The sequence below is a fragment of the Pelmatolapia mariae genome, linkage group LG15, assembly GCF_036321145.2.
Source record: "Pelmatolapia mariae isolate MD_Pm_ZW linkage group LG15, Pm_UMD_F_2, whole genome shotgun sequence".
NCBI classification, from domain to species: Eukaryota; Metazoa; Chordata; class Actinopteri; order Cichliformes; family Cichlidae; genus Pelmatolapia; species Pelmatolapia mariae.
Window position 1 is genome coordinate 16975277 of NC_086240.1, and position 20376 is coordinate 16995652.

Below are 20376 nucleotides of genomic sequence, written 5' to 3' on the forward strand. Positions count from 1 at the left end.
ATGCCGGCACCAGGTGGCGCAGTTTCACTGCATTTCCAGCGTTTGACGGCACCGTAGCATCGACACAGTTTCCCATAATGCTTTGCTGCGTGCGGTCGGCGCTGTTTGTCCAGCCGTCGCTCCAACAGTGCAGCTTTTAATGGTGCTGGAAGCGGTGCGAGATGAAAATGCTGTAACACCGCAGGCTTGTCCCGAGACTGTAGACCTGCAGATTCAGCACACAGAGATTTCTGCGGTGTGTCAGATATTCCGGGCGCCTTTCACTCAGTTTTTTAGGACATCTTGGACTCCTCTATCCCGGTGAGTTGTAGCCGCTGAAGCTAACATCAGTCTGCCAGTGTAGTACAGAGCAAATGCGTTTTGTTGTGACCACTGCTGGCTAGCACGCTAGCTAATTGGAGAGATGAGATTTGTAGCCCCTTGTGTGGTTCCCTGCAATCCCCTGGCCATCTTTAATATGTCCTCTCGTCCTCGTTGGTTCCTAGATGTGAATTTTCAAAGTCCCGAAAGGTAGTTGAGTGGATTTCTGTAGCCCCTGCTAATCGTGAGTGTGTTTTGCTTTGATCTCGGCACACAGCCGGTGTAGTCGAGGCTTTGCGGTAATGTTGTCTGAATATGACCCACCTGGGCTGCCCCGAAAAAATTTCGATCTTTAATATTTGAACCCCCGTTTTTTTTTTTATTGTCACCTGCAAAACCTGCGCCACTTTTATGGCGTGTAGACTGTCACAAATGTCGCTGCCAGTTCAACATCGAGCTGCTTGTCAGTCGTGATAATTCATTTTCATGTTTCATGTTAATACACTGACGACAGTTTCAGCATCTCACCGGTCATCGTTTACACACCAATAATAAATAATAATTTGCTTTTATAATAGGCAGTCAATTGTAATGACATTTTTTAGTTTTAACACAACGACTGGAAAGTTTAAAAATGGCTTGAAGTCATGGACTGCATCTTAACCACTTAATCAGTTGGCTTTTTTCTCCTTTTTTGATATTATTTTCAGTGACTTTATCTCCCGGCTGTTCCACCCCATTATCTAATATTGATTCCCATAATATGAGTAATGTGCTGCCTTGTGTTTTTTGACTAAACTCAGCATTCGTTACTCAGTTGCCATCTATCATCTCGTTTATTTAAACGAGGGTAGACTGAAAATTACGTAAACTCACCAGATAACCACAAAATTAAACTGAGCTCAAACAAAAACTGGACGTTATTGTTTAAGACTGAGTGCACGCAGCTTTCTATAAGCAGTGAGGGAGTTTTCCAGAGTATTGTCTTACACTCAGTGGCATCTTCTTTTGTTACACCTTTCTAGTACCAGGTTGGACCCGCCTTTGCTTTCTGAACGATTAATTCTTTGTGGCATGGATTGAACAATGTGATGGAAACATTCACGAGTAATTTCGGTCCTTATTGAAGTGATAGCATCACACAGCTACTGCAGAATTGTCGACTGCACATGTGGGGGTCATTTGAGTACAGTGAATTCATTGTTGTGTTTAAGCACTTTGAGATGATTTGATCTGTGTAGCAAGACTGTTATCCTGCCGGAGGGCAGGGATGGACACTGTGAGCAACAATACTCCAGTACGCTGTGGCATGTAAACGATGATCTGTTGGTACTAAGGCAACCAGAGTGTGACAGTGTTCCATTATACAACCAGCAGCATGAACCATTGATAAAAGGCAGAAAAGATCCAAGCTTTCATGTTGTTTACTCCAAGTTTTGACTCTATCACCTGAATATCACAGCAGAAATGGAGACCAGGACCAGGTAATGTTTTCCCAATCAGAGGATTGCAAAAAAGGTGAAGTTATTTAAATAACCCATTTACATGCTTGGTTTGAATTTCAGCGTGTCTAAATGTCTGAATGCAACGAGGTGTTGTTGTGTAATTAGCTAATTAGATATTTGCATTTATGAGTGGTTGTACCTAATGAAGTGGCCAGTGAGTGTAAGTTCACTCTGAGTGAGCTCTTTGCAGATGTGGAATACAAAGCCCTGTAGCTGATATTAAGGCAAGGCTTGGCATGTTTTAGGGAAGCCTTAGGTTTCTGCCTAGGGCAGTGCTTTTAAAGCATGTTTCTATAACCAGCGAACCAGTTTTCACTCACATGTCTTTGCCCAAGGTCTCCACTTAATAGCTGCTGTATCAGAGTTGTAGAGCTGTAGCTGTGAGGTTAATTCATTTGTGCCTTTAAGGAATTGCATTATCAGATTATACCTTTTGTTTACTTTTGCGTTTAAGTCAGTAGATCATATTTAAGAGACAAATGAGTTTGAGTACATGTTATATTTGTACTTGACGCTTGGTGAAAGCTGCTGAATACACTCTGATTCTGAAAGAGGAGTGCAGGGAAATTGGCTTCTGTGAACACTGCACCTGGAGCTTATGTACTTTCCCCTATCTTAAAACCAATATTGATAATCGTGTCTGTATTTGTCATGTGTTATTAGAGTTCTGTCTGAGACTGGGCAGCAGTTTCTTCCTATTCGGTTAGTGCCGGTGTCTGATGTTATCACAGGAAGTCTTTTTATTTGAAGGAATTCTTCCATCTCTTGATGTTTTGCTTGCTATGCTGAGATATGAACAAGAGCAGGTTGTTAAAATGTTTGCATCATGACAATAAACAAAAGAGACTTGTGTTTTTGTGATGATGCAGCACAAAATCTATCACAGAGCATGCCAATAAAGATCTGTCCAAAAGCTGAAATATCACCAAACAGCTGTTTGTGTGGTTAGAAATTTCCACACTTATACGGTTAGATTGGACTACAGTGTGGATGAATATGGGCATTACAGGGCAGCGTGTGTTCTTCTGTGGATAAGGATATTTATCTAGTTTTTGGAGGTGTCACTGCCACGTGTTGTTTTTATTTATTTTTTTTACTTTTTTGAGGGGTTGGGTGATTTCTTATTCTTGTGGTCACACACAGTAGCAATCACCATCTTTCACAAGACACACCAGTTTTAAAACTAGTATTTCCCAAAAGGTACAATATGCTTGCTAATATCCTTTTCTTGTTAAACACATACCTGAGGTGCACATTATTAAATTTTATCATGTCTAGTGGCGATTCAAGTGAAAAATTAGCTGTGTTACATCAGTATATTATATGCTATAGGATTAATACTTATATAGGAGCTTCAGGGAAGTACTTGCTGCTTATGAACGGTGGGAGTCACCTTGTAGATGAAAATATAAGGCTCTGGATTTGAAGTCATTTTTTTTTTGGCATGGGATCGTGTTTGGGTTAGAAGTGAATATGCTTGATTTGAAACCAAATGGATTCCAAAACAACCACATCTGGCAGAATCCTACTGTATTAGAACCTGTATAACCAGGTTCCAGACTGGTCAGTACTGAAATATTGATAAGCACCTGTACAAGCACAGTCGTTATCGGTGTTTATGCCAATGCTGGTCAGCTAGTCATAATGAAGCTGTTTACATTCTTTGCACTCTATTCAGGGCTGGCAGGGCAAAATTTTTCATAAATGTTAAATTACTTCACATTTTAATGAAAGTACACCTCAGTGCAATACACTGTATGCAAGTAGGTAGCTGTATGTAGGCAGGGTAACTCCAGCAACCTCAGGAAACGCACATGTGACCTTCCTTAAAGCAGTGCAGTGTGTTTGGTTGCTCTAAAAGCAGCAAAGTGGTTGCACTACCAGAGTGAGGTTTCCTGGCCCTGATGCTGATGGGATTTTCCAAACTAACAATGTGACACTTGTTATTTTTTAAATAAGTCTGTAGTTACTCACTTGGGACATAGTGTTTGTAATTATTAGTACTTAGACGAGCAGCAGCCTCGGCTTTGTCACTGGAAGAGGTCAGACACCCAAATTGGGCAGCAAGATGCTGCATTGGTTTGCAGTCATTTCACAGCAAGGAGGCCCATGGCTCAAATCATCTGATCTTGATAGAGTTTGCTTGTTCTCCCTGTGGCTGCATGGGTTTTGTCCAGATACTCATGCTTCCATCCATATCCAAAGACATTGATGTTAAATTAATTTTGTACTGGCCATGGATGTGAGGTAGATGAAGGGCTTAAGTACAAAGAGTAAAGTGCTGTACGACTGTAGACTGATATGTGGTCAGTAAGACTAGAAAGCACTGTATGAATGAGCATCCAACCCATTCTCCACTGGCCTGTCTCCAAGTTTGTTGTAAAAGCCAAGTTCATTTTGGTACAGTATCCTCTTCCTGGTGTGAGCTGCACTGACAGTGAGGAGTAACTCATTTTGGTTTGCTCATGAATGTTCAGATGTTTATTATTATGATGTCGCCTGTGTAGGCAGCTGGACTTATTTTATAAGTTCAATACTCCCCATCAGCTGTTAGAACTGAAGAAGCTTATTGGATGAGAGGTGAAACATCTTCAGGAATTAAAAAAAAGGAATCCATTTGTCTTCAGCTCAGCCACTTGAGACCATCCCCATGTTACACAGCTAATTAAATCACATGAATAATTCTTGAATTCTGTTTAGGTGTCTCTGTTTCTCAGCTTCAGACTGCTAGGTATGTCCTTGCCAGCTCACTGAGATTCTCACACCTGTGCTTTTCTGACTGCTATCGCAGGCCAAAATATCTAAATATCTGCTGTGAAATGGCCCAGTTGTTATTTTCTCACTGACTGTGATGAAGAGAAAAGCGGTCAGAATTTGGCTTGATTGCTCGCGATGATAATTATACCGTGGAAGGAGATGGAGGTGCTTCTTTATGTCAGTCCTGATTTGTTTTTTACCACACTAGAGTGAGAGGGTTCGGCTGTGGTTTTCGAACACTGAAGACATTAATTGCCTCGTCTTTGTGATGAGGGCCTGGATGAATCATCAAATAGAGCTTCTGCCTCTTGACTTGGATTCTATCAAACTATTCTGCTCTTGTCAGAGAAAGTGCAGAGGTTTAGAGCTACTTGAATAGCTGACTGGTCACACTATGGAGGAGTGAGCTCTGCTATTCTGCATCATCCTCTAAATCTGCTTTAAACGGCAGGAAAAGTTAGGCAACATAAACCATGGACAGCTTGTTCCATTTGTTTATTGAAACACAGAAGAATGGTTTCTTTGCACTAGAAGACAGAAGTAAATGTTTTGAGTGAAGCTTCTGACAAAAACAGATGCAGCGGCTCAGAAAATGAGAAAAGAGCAGAATGACAGGCCTGCTTTTACTTAGCAAACAGCAGCTCTTCATGCACCGCTTGCAAGCAGTAGGATTTCTCGGCTCACTCATCTCCAATAATACTACAGTCACACTAGGGAAAACAGTAGTTTGGGACTTTGACATGATCAAAATTACTGCAACAAATAAAGCACAATAAACTTGTGATCCTTTTGCCTTTTAAATGGTTGTTTTGAAGACGGGTAGGGCTAGGGCTGTGACTACTTGCAGTCAGTTCCTGTCCTTAGAGCGACTATGAGGCTTCAGGATGGAGATTAAACTGAGTCGGTGTGCTGGAGAGGATTCGTAGCAGCTTTTGGAAATTGGAAATAGTTTTATAGAAAGGAGTTATCATTGAATTTGAACAAATATAAATGTTTAAAATATTATTTAAATTTGTTTAGATCTGTGTTATACTGATTGTCATTTTCTTTTCATGTTGTCTGTCAAAACATGGATGGAATGAGTTCTGTTGACGTTATATTGACCATGTTTCAAGACACTATTTAGGAGAGTTTTGTATGATAATTGCTTTAAGCATTTTATTGCCCTGCTCCATAAAAATCTTTACTTCAAACATTTATATAAACTTAAAAAATCCCCAATTAGGATCATTAATGATGTAGGATTTAGAGACCACACAATATTCTGTTTTCAAGTAAAAAACTGTGAAGGTCATGGATTTCAAATACATGTAAAACTGCACAAGTTTTGTATAAAGTCAGATAATAATCTGCAATTAGGAAATGTACAGAGTATTTAAAAAAAAAAAAAAACTTTTGACAGAGAGGGAGACTATAACCCGAAGGCTAAGCTAAACTTCAAGACACCTAATGCACAAACAATAGTGAAAACCTTTTTTCTCATTTGTGGAGAGAATAGTTTCCCATCTGTTTCTGTCTATCTCTCTGTCTGCCTATCTACTGAATATAAATTTTGAGGGGAAGTCAAGGTGACGATTGTAAGTTGCTAGACTGTGGAGCATTGGGTAAGGATTATGAAGTGATTTATAATCATGCATAATTGAATGGGTCAGGTTTGCAATTACATGCAATCTGTTTGTGGTAATACGATGATAAATTGAAAATGGTTGCTATCTGCATACACAGAAATTCACACGAACTACTTGCCTTTAGAGTTCAGGCAGATCCTCATAGATTTGAAACAGAAATGATGAAATTCTGCCGCACATGGTTACAACGTTGCTGCAAGATTGCAAATTACCTGCAAAATCACCTTGCCAGTTGGCAACTAGTGAGCTGAGTCCTCTATTGTAAAGTGTTGTGGTGTTGATGAGTTGATTGCCAACACGTTGCAATCAGTCTGTCTGTTTAGAAATTAAATGGTAGTTATTTGCAAACCGTCACCGATCTGTTTGAGAGTGATTGTCGTTGCTCCAAGTTATTCTCTACAAGATACGCAGAGATGTCACCAAACTGGAGCTCTGGGAGAGATGTCACCACTTTCAGGGATTAAATCAAGCTGCCTGGGCAGACTGTGGATCACAAGTCCCCAAAATTCCTAGTTTCAGTGAGCGTTTGGTTGCTGCAACTATTGTCAGTTTGTTGGCAAATGTGAAAAATTTCATTGTGAGAATCCGTTGTCCAAGTTGCTTGGAGGTTGACTTGCTATATTGTACTTTAGCTTGACTGAGCAATAAGCAACGTGTTTTAAATGGGAAAAACAGTTTTGTGCACACCTAGTGGACCTTAGTCATTTCATTGTTACCCTTAAGGTACTGTAAGAGCCACGTGTGACTGAAGCAGTTGAAAATAACTGCTTTATTGCAAAAGTTGATTGTCAGTCTGGAAGACATTTCCTTCACTTTTTAATACATTTGATTTAAACACGTGGTAAGATTTTTCCGTTTTTTGTTTTTTTTTTGATCAGTGTAGCTTTAGAGTTCAGCCCATTGTGAGGCTGAGTAGTCATTAACAGCATGACTTAAAGTAATGTGAAAGCTCTACACTGACGCTCAGGTGCAGTCTCTTTTGGGGTGGTACACTGCAATAATTTACCCTTGTCAAGGGGCTAATCACCCTGGCTCCCCTCCCACAATCCATCAGTGTCTGGAGGATGAGGCTTGCGGGCTTCTGGCAGCTGTTGTCAGGCTGAGTCAATCTGTTATGGTCTACGCCAGCCTGCACGGGAAGGGGGAGAGAAAGCGCTCTCGGGAGGACACGGCAAGCGGGGCTGCTGCCACTGCTATGGCAAGATAACAGGAGGAGTTATATGTTGAGAGGGCAGGATTTTACTATTTGTGTGCTAAATTTTGCTGTGTTATCTGCTGACTGTTCTGTCTGGAAAGTATTCATAGGGGAGATTCAGGTTTGAGCATGTATGACTTTGTGAGGACCTGCCTTGACATTAGGTTTAGCTGTTTTTATATATAGCCCTTTGTTGTTGGGGTTGTGTTTTAACTGTTGACCTTCAGTTCAGACATGTCTTTGATTAAACACTTACTTGATAATTAATGATATAATAATAAAAACGGTTGGTAGCTGGTGCCTGTGTTATGTAAGTGCATCTGTCCCTGGTTCATTGCAATGTTAAGCTATTCTGCTGGTGTGAAATTTATCAGTTGAAAAATAATATACTTCTTGTAACTCTAGCATAGTGCATCACAAAAAGACAGCACCAGTCTCTGTTTAAGAACAAAGAACATCCCTAATTTACAGTCTGACAGTGCCAATAATTTCCAGGGTTTAACTCAAAGCTGCAGCTGTTTTGACATAAACAGCTTCCATGTCTTAAAATGAATTGTCAGTGGCGCAATATATTTACGCCAACACTGTCAAAGAGAAATGTGCTGAAATTGGTTATATTCAGGGAGCAAAGACAGTGCTCAGTGGATTTAAATCACTTTTGAGTTTCAGCCAGACATAGGCTATTTTTCTATGTGATTATTGAGGCTTACAAACTAGTCCTATTTATGGCTTTAGCCCAATTGTTGATATTGCAGCCCTGGCACAGAGTGGTGTTGATGCTGGGAGAGAGAACTGGCAGAGACCTCACAATAAGACTCAGTCGTCAAGCAAATATTTGGAGGCATACTTCCATTTGTAGTCTGTTCAGAGTGGATGGCTGTCCGCAACTTTGCGAGGGCAGACTGAGAGGGAGAAATCTTTCAAATCGTGTTGGTGGATGTAACACTACACTTATAAAATAGCCAAAGGTCACAATCAAATGATGCAGCAGGGGCTTGCAGGCATCAATGGAAACTAAATGAGGGTTAAAGAATGGCCTTCTTTAAGGTAGATGTTAAAGAAGCAGAGGTGTGATTACTACTGCAGTAATGATTTTGTTTTATCTATGTTTGCCACAAACCAGGACGACTGCATAGATTTTTGTTAGTGCGTGATAAATTCTAATTTTGCAGTGAAAAAGATTTAAAAAAATATCTGATTATGGCAGAACTTTAAACGCATGTAGCGCGTGATAATGTAAGAGCAGCTTTTGGTCAAAGGAATAACAGATGATCTGCAGATCCTCTGCTGACAGCTGTCCATCGCCACATGGAGATCCCTCAGATTAAGTCGATGATATTGATCTCTGTCTGTGACTTAGAGTCACTATGCAGCTTAAAAAATATTGTCACAACATTTTTGTGCATATTGATCAGTATTGATAATTTTTACTGGGAATGCACCTATTGGATATTTGTATGGGATATTGGCCTGATGCTGACAACGTGCTGATTTGTTCAATTCAATTCAATTCTGTTTTCTTTTTCATTTAATTTATTTGTGCCTGCTTGTTTTCTCAGTTCTCCAGCCTGTAGCTCAGAAATCAATCTCAGAATGCTATGTTCCCTAAAGGGCATAACGAGGCGCGGCACACATGGCAAACCACGGCAGGAGAAGGACTCATTAAATAACTATTCCAATTATTTAGGATGATACATTTTTTTTGCCCTTAACTGTTTCTGTGATCATTATAATTTTTTTTAAAACTATAGTGTTTTATCAGATTATGCCATATTGTGTTGTATAATGAAAAGTCTTCCTAAATATAAAACACGACATTAGTACAGTTAAATCTGAGATCATAAAATACAGCTGTAGTTGCGGCTATAACAAAATTATTTATGATGCACTTGGGTTGTATTTAATCAGTGTTGCTCTAAAGTGACTGCTCCAAGAAGAGGATGTGTTATTTAGTTAAGTGCCTGTTGCCTCGACCCCTCTCTCCTTGTGTCTCTTCCTCGCCTCCTCCACTTGCATCTCTGGTGGGAGGCGCTAAGGCGAGAAGAGGAATTGAGGATGGGCGGTTTGGGAAATTGAAGAGGGTGGTATATTGTTCTGTGTTTACTTTGCCGCATGACAGCAGCAGCTAGCAGGACAGCTAATGTAGCATGAAGGAAGCTAATGGCAAAGACGCAGCAACTGGGGAGTTATTCAATGATTGAAGGACTTCAACGAGATGATGCTTTAGCTTCTCTCTCTCTTGCTGTCTCATTCCCTTTGGTCAAAGACACATAAGGTAGAAGCTAGAAGGACAGTGGTTTGGTGTAACACCTGTTTGAGAAACTTTATTTGCGCTAAGAGTAACATAAAGGTTTATTAGTCAGTGTAATCTCTTACCGTGTTTGTGTGAGAGAGAAGGTGCAGAAAAAGGAGAAACCTGCGTCTGCAAAAAACAATAGTAAGCATAAGCCTATGGACTCACCTTGATTTAAGAATTTGAGAGGATTAGTCCAAAAAATTAGGCATATTAAGTAAATTTGTCAAAAATGTGTCATATTTTATATTGCCTTAAATTTAAAGGATTGATTTCAAGTGTATTGGTTTAATACTGTTATCAGATTTGTGCTCAATATCAGTAGATGCCTGTAATCAAAGCGTCTGTGTTGGTTTGGAAATGGAAAAACTTGGATTGGTGCAGCAATTATAATTACTGCTTGCATTTGTTACTATGAATGATGCAGGAACTGCGCTGATAATAATGTAAACATAATGTGTTTGTGTGGTGTCAGCTCACAACGGTGTTGTTGACTTCTATAAGCTTATCAGAGAATTGGATGGTATTCTGCTTGGGTTTATAAAGATATCTATCTGTTGTTTGACGTTAGCATTGCAAAGGCCTAATATTAAAGAACTGTTCTGTTATTTTTATTGTAGATAATACAGGTCTTTGCTTCTCTGGAACGAAAAAGGTAAATAAAAACAAACAAATGAATTGTAAGCTCACTTTATTACATAAGCTAGTTTATTTTTATAGTTTCAAGTTTTCAAGTTTTATTGTCATGTTTCCCAGTACAATGAAATTCTTGCTTGTCAGGTGTTTATTGGCAGTGGGGTCGATTACTACCAGACCATACTCCATGATTTTAAATATCAATATAACAACTACAAACCTGCTACAATTGGCATCAGTTTGGGTTTACGTTTATTGGACAAATTAACTGAAAGGAAGTTCAAACAATATCTCCCCTTCTTCACCTACTTTCTCTACTTGTTAACAGGATAAAAGTAGGTCTGCTGTATCTGTGTTGAGACAAACTAATTAAAAAGTAACAAAGTTGAAGCCAACTGTGAATAATTGCATTCGGTTATATATACATAACCACAAAGTCTTCAAAGATGCAAGGCTAAAGATAGTCAAGCAGGGAGCAGAGATCACACATAGCCAAAGGACTCAAAGCACTCTGGGAATAATAAAGCCAGAACGTAACACAACCCATAGAAATTAATGCACAGAGGAAAGCTGATGGGACGTGTGGAGACTGGATATATTTTGTTAAGTTGCATAGAGAACTTGTCAGGATTGGGAGATGGAAAAGGAATACCAAACGGGATGCTATAATTTAATAAGGAAAGTAATTTTTAAGGTTGTCAGACATCTCTCCTTAAGGTTAGCATAAAGACCCCACCTCCTAGACACAATCAGGCATTCACGTCAGCAGCTGAACTTTTCACCAGTCGGTGCCAGACTTGTCTAAATGTAAAAATAAAATAAACGATTTCCCATCATTAATTAACTCATTCAGCCGTATTTGTTGCTTCATGTTTAATCCGCAGACATTAATGGTGTCGGTCTTATAAGTCAGTTTAACTTCAGTAAGAAAGAAAGCATAATCCACAAAATGCTTTTTTTTTTTTTTTAAGTCCTATAATATATTCAGCATACATAGAGAAAATCGGGATTTGGAACTCCCTGTGCTTTGGTGTATGTTACACAGCTTTACTTTAGATGTTGCTTCTTTGAGGAAAAAGAGGGTTTTTTGACACACCAGAGCCTCTGCGGCAGTGAACTTGACATGTGTTCAATCAGAGAAGCAGTTTCCACTCTGGAATACAGAAAAACTCTTCATTTTCTCTGCCCTCATTCTTCTTCCTGCCTCGGACGAACTGTTGTAACACAGAGAGACTGAACTTCGTGTAGTTGTGACGGCTGGATTCACTTTGCTCCAGATAAAGTGTGATAAGAGCCGAAGCAACTAATTGGGGTCGACCATGCCTTTCAAAATTGTGACATCTGGGCTTGTGAAATGTCCTAAGATGGTGATTAATGAGATGAATACTTATTTTTTTATAAATCTGCGTAGCTTTAACAAGAAATGGATAATGAAAAACCCACAAACTGAGAGATTCTGTACTATTTTGGCTGAAGATAAGAGTATAAATGTGAAGCGAACAGTATAAATACAAAGGTGAGAAATATACAGAGGCCACATATAATGAGTTAAGGTTATTTTTAGCTTAAAAATGGCCGTAGTTTCCATGTAGGGTGAGATTTTACTAGATTCTGCCAGGAGGAAGAGTGCATGAGCGGCTTGTTTGTAGCCTCAGACTCTTCTGTCCTATTTCATCTCTGACTAAAGTAATTATGCAGACTCAAATGTTTAAATGAGTACCATGTGGCAGCCTGTAATTAGATTTTTGGTAATGAATGGGTGAAATACCAGTTGCAGGCATTCAAGCACAGAAGTTCCCTGTAAAGACGAGGTTTGACAGTGTAGCTTGACAAGGGACAGGGATGTGTCATTTAGACGCGTCGTTACTTAGAGGATGAAAAGACGGTTTGAACTTTGGTTTTCCGAAAGTCTTTTCTTAGAACTGACTTTGCTCATCACTAGAGAGACTGACAGGAGTTCTCATTATTCTGGGTCTAACAAAAAAATCATTGATGAATCAGCGCTACTCATTTGTAATATTACAGAAGTGAATTTTAAAAAGAAATACCATTAAGAGTCCACATGTTTTGTGTGCAAAGAAGCAAATTCAACACACCTAGGGTATCTTCTCGTTATCTAGATTTACGTCCCTTACCAATGTCATCAGCATACGCAGTCACACGAAGCTGGTTATCAACTCATTAAGTTAACCTAGAGTTTCTTCTGTGCGTTCACATGCAAGGGATGGAATTGTCATCCTCTGACCAATCACAAACATGGATATATGTAAGGCAGTAAAGCGGCTGGTTTTCCAAAGGAAGTTAAAATTATACAGCAGCTGCTGCAGTCAAAGCAAAAGCAGGAGTGCGTGTATGAGTGGAAGAGCAGTGTGGAGTAATATAGTATTTAAAGTGTGCGTTTTAAGTGCTTGGTCAGTAAGACTGGAAAAGAGCTACTCTATTATTAAGGTATTGATTCTGATTAAGGTTTTATTAAATTTATGTTTAAAGGATAGTTTTAGTTTTTATTCTTTCTGCTGCAGCCTCTGTGAGTGTAAAGATTAAAAAAAACTAAATTCAGTTCCAATGTAGGCTTAGTCTATGTGCAGTATAGGTGCAGGGACGTGCAAAGACATTGGAAAATATTCAAAAACACTAAACCCTCGTACCATCTGCGTACAGATTGTTTAAGGTATTCCCAGAATGCTAAGGCTGTTTTCCAGAGCATTGGAAAACATAGGTGGTGATTTCATTCTTGTTGATCTTAAATCTGGAGTCTAGCCTGCTCCAGAGCAAATTGTATTTGCATGATATGTTATCATGGTGATATACCCCGGTAAGAAAGGAATCACCTTCACAGTAAAGAAAACCAAGCATTAAGCCTGAAGTTACTTAGATAAGCTCAAATCCTGCTTTGTTGTTCAGACCTCTGGCAGCACTAGAAGCTCAAAAAACATTGATTAATCCATGCAACCAGTAAGCCCCAGTAAGGCTGTACAGTGGCAAAAGTCATGATCACAATTCCTGCTTATTTAAGTCACACACAGCTAGAAAGCGGTTGCAGACCACCTGAGAACCACTGGTCTTAAGAAAAAAAAAAAGTGGATTCCTCGATTGGTTGACAAACAGTTGCTAGCATTTGATCACAAAGACGTATACAATTCCTTTGGTTGTAAGCGGATTACACTGGTTACCACTAATTTGCTTGGAAGACCGCAGCTTGTCTGCAAACACTTGCAAACCATTCACCAAGTCATAGTGAACCTATGAAAAGTGCAACACAAACCAGAAACAAGAGAATGTTTGCCTTCAAAGTAAAACTTGTGCCTTTTGAAGCGTGTTGGTTGTAGCAGTATGGTACAGTTTTTACTTTAAAGGCAAACATTCTCTGTTGTCGGTGTATGTCACAATTTTCATAATTCAAATGCCGCCCAGAGAGTAAATTACAAGTGTTTGAAAACAAATATGTGACTTCCATGCAAACTACAGGCGACCGTGCAACCAATTTCATCCAGCAGCAGCCAACAACCTCCAGCAACCCATCTCCAGACCATTTCGAAATATATATTTTTCCATAGAGATCGCAGGTTGCCAGGTCTGACATGATTACTCTTTAAAGTCTCTTAAAAAGTTGTATAAATGCAGGGGCTTGGCATGAGCTTCAAATGCATTTCAAATGGAAAAACAAAGAAGTGCAATTAAAGACTCGCAGGTGGTTGCGGACAAAAGTTTGTCGTTTTGGGATTTGAGCCCAGACCGGCCTGTGATTTTTGGACAATGGAGCCTGTCTGGCACAGGCAACAAACTGACACCTCCATCACGCTGCTGAAAGCAGACCGGGTGAGAGACCTTTGGCAATCCGGAGGCAACTGACAGCAAATTATAGTTTATCTTTTATCTCTGCAGATGTAATTTTCTCCCTTAGCTTGTCTCCTCTCTGTCACAGTCAGATATTGTCTGCACTGTGGATAAAGCGATAACTGTGAAAAACCCAGTCAATTCTGTATGTCACAGTCAGTCTAAGCTTTTAGTTTCACAACAATTCTCGATACAAAACAATATCTGGGAAACTCTTTTTGCAAAGAGACCGCAGAAGGACGTTGGAGTATGTGAACCAATAGATGCTCTAGATAACACTCAGCTCCTAAGTAAATACAATTTTAACATAAAAAGCATGACCGTGCTGTTGGGGAAGAGGAAATGCCAAAGGAAAATTGTCAAATACTGCTTTTCATACCACTTCAAGAAGAATTAGTTGCGCATCTCGCCTGAATTTCGCTCAGCAGGCACCTCATCTCATGCATCTGTTTTTCGGTAATGTGGATTGAGTGTAACTTGAGCACATTCACTTCTCCTTCCTGTCCTCTGTAGAAAACTCTAATTCTTTTGTTGTATTTTTAAAATCTTTTTTTCTACATTAAATTGGACGTTATTTTGTCTGAGTTTGTGTACAAAGAGAGTCTGTCCAGCATCATGAATACGTGTTTTCGAAAAGCAATAAAACTGGAACCTTAATTAAAGGAAAGCGACAAAAACCAGCTTCATGTTTTTCTGCCAACTCTGCCCTTTGTTTTCAGGAAGGAGCAAAGTAACAAAGCTAACTAACCAGTTTTGGGAAACCGAAGAATACATGATTATATTTTTGCCTACTGTGCGAATTTCTGGCAGGAAAAAAAAAGGCCAAATAAAAATTAAAAATGTCAGAGGTTTTCTTTGGAGGCTTTTGGAAGCTGAAACTCATTAGACAAAAAATGTGTGAGCTATTGTGTGGTGAAAAATGGAGGAGTCCTCTGTGTCTCTATGTCTGCTTTGACTTTAATTGGCTCTCACATTCGCAATTCTCACCACCACGGCGAGAGACTCTCCGTGCCTCACCCCTGCGGGGCAGCTCGTGCCACAGCAGTTAAACAGCAGAGGCTTCGCTGACAGATTAGCACCTCCTGCAAAGGCAGAACGATTCATTTTGTTTATCGCTCTCCGAGCGCTAGGTCACCGAAGATGTTCGCAGATGTTGGTCTACATTACCAGTGTAGGGTCTTTCGATCATGTGGGTGATATTTGCATCTGTGCATGCATTTCATGTGAGATTTACACTGGGTTGTCTCTTAAATGATAAACATGTGCACTCCAGAAAGGACACAGGACTTTTATTTATTTATTTATTTTTAATGCTCGTGTGTAATCGTTGTCATACTGCAGGAGCTTTGGAGGTTGGAAGTTACCCAGGCCCATCTGTCATGAACTCATTCCTCCTCTCCCGCCCCTTCCCCGGTAATCACTCTCTGTCTCTTTCTGTTTATCTACATCTCTGTCTGTGTCTGTCTGCGCAAAATGGTATTCAGCAGGGTTATAAATACTCATGATTAGACCTAGTGATATTCACTTGCAAACAAGAGAGTAGTTTAGTGTGGATTTTCTGTCTGCCTCCGTTTGTCTCAGTCTCTTTTAATGCACACACGGATATATAAAGGTCATTGCACCCATACATTATGTACGGAGTAGGAGGTGATCCACACGGAGGGCGAAATTAATTGCTCCTTCTCTGGGCGATCGTCGCACCGATACCCCTGATAGTGATAACGGCCTCATTGTCATTTCCTCAGCATTATTTGATAATGAAAGAGGGAAGAAATGAGCATCCACTGAACTGTTTTCAGTTCTGACACAGAGTGTTTTATACTGGTGTTAAAAAAGCCTTACATAGAGCAGTGTGGAAAAGTATTTCATTCTTAAGTTGGTGTACAGTCAGAAATGTTTCTGCATGATTTTTGCTATACATATTTATATGTATATATATATATTCTTCTTTTTTTTTTCCAATGCATATTCCAAAAAATAGGATTCTCTGTTTATGATATGTATGTTAAACACACTCAGTACCTGGTGGGGTTTTTTGTTTTGTTTTGTTTTGTTTTCGATGAGAAGACCTTGGTAAAATCACTGCACTCTCTCTGCAACACAAACTGAACATTGTAAAACTCATAAAGTAAGGATTTATTGCAGGAATCTTGCCAGTGAGAGGCAATTTTTTTTCAACTGTAAGATCATCTTGGAGGGTGTCGCTTGTGGTGGTGTTGAACTGCATTGCATAATTTAGCAGTGTTTAGCTTACCCCTACAGTGCTTTTTAACAGATTTAGATTGATTTGTGACAGTTGCGGTTGGCAGGGAATGGGTTCATGAGTGTGGCTTTCTTAGATGAAATATTAAGCAGTAATATTTTTGTTTCTCATCTTCAGATATTTTATTTGTCAAGTACTCTATGACAAACAAACAACAATATAATCAGTTCCAGATGAACTTCAGCTCCATTGTCTTGGATGAAGTTGACGGCTATCATTCTTGTCCTTGATCTGCAGCATCTGGGCTTTCATTGTGCTTAGTGTGATCCTCTGCTAGCAACAGACCTGTCTAAAACTGAGATGGAGTACATCTGACTACCGTATGAAATCAATCAAACACAATGAATTAGGGGAAGCATCAGGGCTCACTTTGGGGTGAAAAAGAATGCGAGGATTGTTTACTAGATTGTAGATGACAGGATAATGATGATGATGATGATGATGATGATGATGATGATAATAATAATAAAATATGTTAGACATTTGGCAAATATACCCCGGAATTTCACCCAAACCATTTGTGGAAAGACACTAATAATATAAAAGAGAAAAGTCTGATCATTTTTCATTTGCATGCACAGTATACGAGTGCATTATGTATTATGATATGCATTTGGAACATGAAGAAGTAATTAATAGGCTTTGATATATATTATATAGTCTGGTATATAAAATTGCTCAGGTTAAGCAGTTTGGAAACAAAGCCAAAGAAGAGAGGCTGAGATGGTTTGGACATGTGCAGAGGAGGGATGGTGGCATTATTAGAAAAGGATGCTGAATGTGAAGCTGCCAGGCGCTTCACATTCAGAAAGGACGACCACAGAGACAAGTCATGGATGTAGTAAAGGAGACATGCAGAGGGTTGGTGTGACAGAGGTGATAGGGTGAGATGGAGGCAGATGATCCATTGTGGTGTCCCCTAAAGGGAAAAGCTGAAAGAAGAAGATTATAATAGTCAGAGGTAGTTGGAGATTGAACTAGTTCAGTGTGATTTTTATAATTGTTAAAGCACATAAAGTTGCAACATTGTTCACTGTTATGCGCTTATTCTGGAAGCATATTTACAACCACAAAATTAAACAGCAAACATCACAAATGAAATAAAATTAAATATTTCAAGCAAGGTTTAATGCTACTCATCAAGTAACTTCAGCAATTTAAATAGGACCATCAATTGCTAGCTTTAATCAAATACTCTTGTCTTGTCATAACTCCTATGAGTGCCTTACAGTTATTTCTGTAACATGCCAGTGATAAAAGTCCTTGAGATGCCTCTGTCAGCTGTCTGCAGATGAGCTGTGATCCATGGCTAGAACAGCTGCTCCCCTCACACAGCCCTACCACTGTGCCTTTCCTGCAGCTGCCTCCACCTCCCCACCGCCCCATCACCTCCACAGGGAATGCCATGCTTCGAACTCCTCGATGAAATCACAATTAATTATGGGAAAGGTAGTATGCAAGCACAATGAGCCCAAAGCCCCTTAAGGAGAGAGTAATGCATCAGGGTAACCTGGAGTCCCAGCAGGCATTAAGCTTTTCTCAAGTGCAGAAGCGTGTTCTCCGAAGACCTGTTCTCACTGGCCCAGTAAGCTAGAACTTTGTACATTTAAATTAAGGTTTCGGTTTTGCCTAGTATTTAACTGCAGCGGTATGTTAGCGATGCATTAAAGTGACAAGAAAAACTGTTTGACCTTTTACATATGCTCCCCAGCTAGGAAAATAACAAGTAGTAAAATGAAATGCAAATATGATAAACTCGATTTCCCCCTCAGAGCCCTACTGTAAGGTAACAGGTGTTTAGATCATTTTTACAATAAGTGGTCCCGGTCCTACAGTGCATATAAGCTTCACACTGCTGCAGTATGTGCTAAGTGGCTGAAACTAGAGAGATACTGTAGCCTACTGTACTGTATTGTGTGATGCATTGCAACTTTGTCCTTGAGCTGTGTTATTTTTGAACTTTGTCTTTTAAGTATACTGCAAGCTGTGGAAACATTTGGCTCAGCTATTTCACGTCATTGACAGTGGTGTAACCAGGTGTTTTTCTACAGGAGTGACCAGGTTTATTACTTATTTCTTTAATATATGGATTCATAATGGAATAATAAGTAATTCATTGGATTTATACTTTTTTCATGAATTAGATTTGATTTTTAACATTTAACTGAATAAAAATCCCACATTGGACCATTTACTTGTGCAAAACTTGTGCAACATAACTGTTAAACAACTTGTTTTCTTTAGATATAAAAAAAAATAATCAAAACTGCTTTTGCAAGAGAATACAGGCAGTTAAATATTTCCTTCTGCCCTTGAATCTATGACTTCTTCTCGCTGTCTGTCAGACTCGTCATCTGCTGGCAGAAAAAAAAAACCCTCGCTCTCGACTTTGTTGGAGGATATGTCATTCCTCAGAAACTTCAGCTTTCACTCATTCACCAGCTGCTCCAGCAGCAGCCTTCCTCCGTGTCACCCCCCCACTCATGAGATGTGGTCCTTGAGTCGGACCGATTGTAGCCAAGTAAAAACCTGTTATAGCTGAATGTCACTGCTGTCTGTGTTCTGTGTTTCTTAAAGGAATTTCCGGACCGTCTCAAAAAGCACTGCCAGGTTGCAGAGACTGTTCAAACATTTATACAAGCTCTTGCCCTCAAATGCCAGCAGCACCCCCACTTCTTCATTCAGGCTCTGAGCCAAGCACCTGCTGCTGTCGTTCTTTTCACCTCACATGAATACGTGTGTTAATTCCACACGATGAATTGCAGAATGTTTGCAAACATCACAACATAGATTCTGTCCCACTTTTTTTTTTTTTTTAAGGTTTTGTTTCCTGATTTGTCTCAAGCTGTGAAATTGATCTGGATTAATATAAAAACCAGTCCTGCATCAAACCAGTTTTTATTCCTCTAAATCAAATTAACTCTCCTGGACTCCCACAGTCTGTGTTATTCATAGGACTGACCAGCAATTTGCTGACTGAGTCGTTGCTTGCTCATTGCACACCATGTTGAGCAAAAGAGTGTTTTTTTTATCTGGGTCATCAGCTAGGCGGCTGTGCTTGAGCTTCTCCTTTCCCTTGAGAAGACTACAGAACTCCTGGTTTAACTGCATCAGAGGATGAAATCCTCTGAAAAATGAATGGATTGCATATGAAATGCATATTGATTTTCTACTTGAGTAATGTTATATTTGTAGTATAATATACAGAGATTAGCCATCATAATGGAAAATCTATGTGAATAATTATGACATTTGCTGCCTGCGGCCATTCAGTTAGAGTTGCAAAGTGGCTTTGTGTAACATTGTAAGTGCACACCGTGATGTATTAGGTGAAGGCAAGGACAGGCATGCCGCTATCGCTGCATTTCAGTGTTTTATGTGGCGCACTGTTACATCTCTTCTGCAAAAACCCACAAATGGAAATGGCTACAATAACAGCTCTTTAGGTGCTTCACACCAAACCAGCTTGCAGCTCAGCTGTAGGTAATGATGGCATTATCATTGATCCCCTACAAAGTAAGTCCACAGTGATCAATGCTCTCCCATGTGTTTTCCATGCAGACAGCAGTGAGATTAAGCTGTCTGTAGCAGGGGGGCAGACAGTCTGCAGATTAGAAAGTTACAACTGAAGGGACTGAGATTTAGTTTTATCTATGTGTGTGTGTGTGTGTGTCTCCCAGAAGCAGCTATAGGAAGAGTTTTAGGCCAGCATATTTTTGGCTTTGGATTAGACCCGGCAGTAGTGTTTGCCAACATCTGCCTGCCATTACCCGGGTGGCACTGGCAGTCATGCAGTGATTAATCGGACTGTTGTGATAGTTCCCGTTCGGTCACTCTGCACCTCAGGCACATCACTTAGCAGCAGGATGGGGGTCAGCGTTCACAGGGTCATATGTCCTGGGAGCTTTCTGTGTGTACCTTCCTAACTAAAGCAGAATGCAGGCCTGTAGTTACTGTGCAGG

The 20376-nt window shown here is 39.8% G+C and overlaps 1 protein-coding gene across 1 annotated transcript in view; it reads left to right on the forward strand.

The window, feature by feature from the left end:
* The first annotated feature begins 100 nt into the window (after positions 1-100).
* extl3 (exostosin-like glycosyltransferase 3) overlaps positions 101-20376 on the forward strand; it is a 38037-nt gene continuing 17761 nt past the window's right edge. The window contains exon 1 of the mRNA XM_063496391.1: positions 101-300. The gene's annotated coding sequence lies outside the window, so the exon portion shown is untranslated. The remainder of the gene's footprint in view (positions 301-20376) is intronic.